This window comes from Apus apus, chromosome 6 (genome assembly GCF_020740795.1).
Source record: "Apus apus isolate bApuApu2 chromosome 6, bApuApu2.pri.cur, whole genome shotgun sequence".
In the NCBI taxonomy this organism is placed as follows: domain Eukaryota; kingdom Metazoa; phylum Chordata; class Aves; order Apodiformes; family Apodidae; genus Apus; species Apus apus.
Genome location: NC_067287.1, coordinates 1,668,546 through 1,672,962, shown reverse-complemented (window position 1 = coordinate 1,672,962; position 4,417 = coordinate 1,668,546).

Sequence of the window (4,417 nt, the reverse complement as noted above, 5' to 3'; positions counted from 1 at the left end):
TATGGATCAATTAATTTTACTGTACATTGCACGGAGCTGGAATTACCCTGATGTGGCAGGTTCAGCCCAGGCAGCACCATCCCCTGCTAGGGCAGCACAGAGAGAGGCTGGTGCAGGCAAAACCAGTGCCTGGTTTTCCTCTAATTATTTGGCAGAGCCCCTCAAATGTGTTACCTCTTGTCAAGCAACCCCTGGAGGGGGAGGGGAAAGAGACTCTCCCCATCCTCCCCAAAGGAGACAAGAGACAAACGGTCCTTGCAGAGCACACCACGTCCTCAGACACGAGACACTCCAGAAGTGCCGAGCGCAGGAACCGCTCCGGCGCTCTTTGTGGTTCTGTGAACAGCAGAAGAGTTTCTGCTGTTTGTACAGCAAAAAGTACAACAAACATGGGTCGGAGCAAACAAAGATACATCCTTTGCGAGCGAGCGAGGGGTGCAGGGCCATCCCTGAACCCCAGCTGTGACACCCAGAGCTTCTGAGGGAGGAGCCAGGCTCTCCCAGGGCCCGCTTTCAAAATCGCACCTCCCATCCTGGCTCCCCGAGACACAGAGTGCTCTGGGTGACCCCAATTACCCTCCCTTTGCCTCAACGGCAAGTCCCCGGTTTCCACGTGGGCGTGGTACAAAACCCACCTCTTCCAAAGACACTTCTGACAAGCTAGAAGATTCTCCAGGACGTCTCCAAGAAGGTGGCCCGGAGCCCACCCGCAACATCCGATCCACCACGGCAGCCTGACACAGGCCACAACTACCTTTGTATTTATTTATCTGTGTTGCAGCTCTGACTTAACACAGCTGAGATCAGGCTCCACATCACACTCACCCTGGGATTCCCACATCTCGTTCTGGGGGTCCTGGGAAGGGGACAGCCAGCCAGACGTGGCTGTGGTTCTGCTCCGGGCTGGAGCAGCGATGACGGGAACGCCACAAAGCCATAAACAGCTTCCCTGGGTTGCTTACACCTCCCTTCTCTGACAAGACCAACCTCACAGCTTCCACATCCTCAGCAGAACACGCTTCCACGCGTGATAAGCACCCGTGAAGCTGTCAAGGACCCAATTCTGCTTTCCTCGGGATGCCTTCAATTCCTGTTAAAGCCACCGAGGAACCCGGGGTGGGGGGGGGGTGGGGGGGTTGGGGAGGAGTGTGAGACACAGGCTAATACTCCACGAAACCTTCTACCCCCTTTACTGTCCGAGCAGAATTGACAACGCTCTTAAGCAGCATTTTGTAGGAGAGAAAGCGAGGCTGGGGCCGCGGGCCCGCGTGTTCCCAAGGGATCGCTGGCAGCGCGGCTGGAAACAGCGCAGGGCGACTACGAGCAGGAGGCTCCATCCCGGTGGGTGACTCGCTGGGCTGCTGTCTAATTAGCACTAACGAGCCCCAAGCCCCACACCGGAGATGCCGATGCCCTCTCGACACCTTTGCAAGCGAGTGTTTTGTTGGTTTGGTGGGGTTTTTTTGCCAGATCCCCCTTCTCCTGGGAGGCAGAAGCTCGCTGAAAGCTCAGCTTCCACGCCTGGAGAAAAGTGTCTTTCTTGCCCCCAGCGTCGCAGGGAATAACCAGAAAACCAGCCCAACGTACGAGCTACGGCTCCGGAACCCCAAGGCAAAGACAATACGTGCGTCTATCGGGATAAATCGCTCCTCCAGGCGGGTTGGTTCGGGGCCCCCCCCCTCCCGCACCCCGCACCCCGGGGCTCTGACCCGCGCCCCAGCTCGGGGCGGAGGGGGAGCCGGGCGGGGCGGGCAGCCCCGCAACTCCTGGAGCCCCGAAACCCCCGGGGAAGAAGGGCGGTTCTTTCACCCACCCCTCCGCCCGAAGGAGCCCCGGGCACAGCCCCGTCCCGTCCCGGCCGCTCACCTGCCGCAGGATGAAGCTGGTGGAGGTGGTGCTGCCGTCGGAGCGCTTCAGCCGGCTGCGCCGCGTCGCCGTGCCCCTCGCCACCTGCCAGCCAGGGGAGGCCAAGACATCAGGCTCGCGTGGCCGCCCTCCTCCTCCTCCTCCTCCTCCTCCCCCGGCATCCCACCCGCAGCCCCCAGCCCCCGGCCGGCACCCACCGCGGCCATGGCGGCCAGCAACCGGGCCGCTGCCTCCGCTCCGCCCCGCTCCGCCGGCAGCCGCCGTGCCGCCCAGCCGGAGCGCCGGGGCGGGAGCGGGCAGCCCCGGGGAGGGAGCGGGCAGCCCCGGGGAGGGGCCGGGACACGCCCGCCCGGGCTGGGCGCGGGGAGAGGCTGCGACGGGCTGCGCTGCCCCGGGGAGCGGCGGCAGGGGAGGAGGAGCCGGCCCCGGGTTGAGCCGGGGGAGGTCTAGGTGGGGTGTGAGGGGCAATTTCTTCCCCAAAAGGGTTGTCAGGCCCTGGCCCAGGCTGCCCAGGGCAGGGGTGAGCATCCCTGGAGGGGTTTCCAAGCCCTGGAGATGCGGTGCTGAGGGACATGGGGCAGGGGTGGCCTGGGCAGGGCTGGGGGAACAGCTGGACTTGAGGATCTTAAAGGTCTTTTCCAGCCAAAACGACTGTGAGGAGCCAGCTGTGGGGTGGCCCCAGGTGGAAGTCCCCCCGAGGACAGGCCCGCAGGTGGGGGAGCCCCCCAGGTGGAGGGTGGGAGGTGGGTTGCCGTGAAACCAGCAGAGCCCCCCAGGTGGAGGGTGGGAGGGGGGGTTGCAGTGAAACCAGCAGAGCCCCCCAGGTGGAGGGTGGGAGGGGGGCTGCAGTGAAACCAGCCAGCTTCTTCCAGCCCAGCTTTGCCCCACTCTCCCCCTTCGTGGAGAAACTTCCATGAGGGGCAACCAGGTTTTCACAGCCAAGCACAGGCTGTGGCCGTTACCACCACTGCAGCAGTCTGTCTTCAGCACTAGCAACCCTCGTTCTGTCCCGCCCAGGATGCTCCTGCTGCATCCCACCGGGATGGACGGGAGAGGAGCCACAGGTGCAAATGGCAAACAGCAGCCTGAGTCAGGTTTAACCTCCTCCAGCTGGAACTGAGCCATGACCATGTGAACTGGGACACCCAACAGTGCCCAGCATTGATTGGGAACAATAACCACTGATGGAGAGCACTGGGATTTCCAAGGCGGAGAGGAAAACAGATAGTTTGGGAAAGTAAGGGATTTGTTTAAAGTTAGGAAATCTGGGGAAGAACTGGAAGCAGGACCTGGATTTCCGGCTTCCCACTCCTGTGCCTGAACTCCAGGCACATTACACCTCCCACTGAAATGAGTAAGAGCAGAAACGTGTTCGTCTTTGACGGGATCTCACTTGTACACCAGAAGGCTCTGAGCACAGACAGCCCTCTGGTGAAGGCCCAAAGCACATCTGAGCAAACGTTTATTTCTTTCATTTTCACCACACACACGAACTAGGGCTTTTCTTTTAATTCCTCGGGTGAAAGGAGGCAGCCTGGTTTCTTTGTCAAATAGGAATGTGGGTCATGAATGCTGTAGTCTAAATTAGGATTATTTTTATATTCTGTTTAGCTCTTAAATCGGTACGAGGAAGGGTATTTTAAAAGAAAAAAACCACACACACATTAACCTTAGCATGACCAAGTATGTGCCTAACTTCCCCAGTTCAGATGCTGTCCAGAAAACTAACACATCATTGTCTCACTTCAGCAAGATGCAGTAACGTTTAGGTCGAGATTCAAAATTAAAACCAAACCAGCATTTCCCAATCATTCAGTAAATGCTTTGGCGTTGTAAGGGTTTTGTAACATTTAGCTTTGCAGCCTGAAGTGACCTGAAATCAACCCACAGGGGTTGGTTAACTCCAAAGGGCTGCAAAGAATGAGTAAAAGCAGCGATTTACATCTGAATAACAATGAGTCCTTCTCAGGTACCTTAGGCTGCTTGCACTTTTCTTGGTGCCCATTCACAGCACCAGGAGAAGGTATCTGTAAAGCACAGTGTTTCTTCTTATTTTGGAGGTGCTAGGAATCTCTGGATAATTTGTTTAGTCTCCATGAGAAGCTGTAATAAGCCACAAGCTTACTTAAGAAATGCAATACAATCCAACGTGAAGAGCAATGTATTTGTGTTCTGAAGAAACACCTCCTGGCTTGTGGCACAGGGTATTCCCATTTTAGGGGAGATCACGATTCTGTTCCACTTCCCAGCAGTTAATGCCCAGTCACTGCTCCTCAGACACCAGGCCCTGGTTCCCAAGCAGGAGAGCTGGTGGGAGGTGATGTGCAGCACTGCCATGGAATACCCATCTCCAACAGCGACGGCTTTGCTGACCTGTGTGGGAACACCAGGAGCCGGCTGGGCTGGTGGCCCAGGATGGGCTCACAGCTGGGAGCTGAGGGCAGAGGGAGCAGGGAGGCTGGAGCTCGATGGCCACACCACCCAGAGCTCTTGCCTCACCTTCCTGGCGAGGACTGAGCTGCGTGGGGAACAGAAAACTCTTCACCCAGGC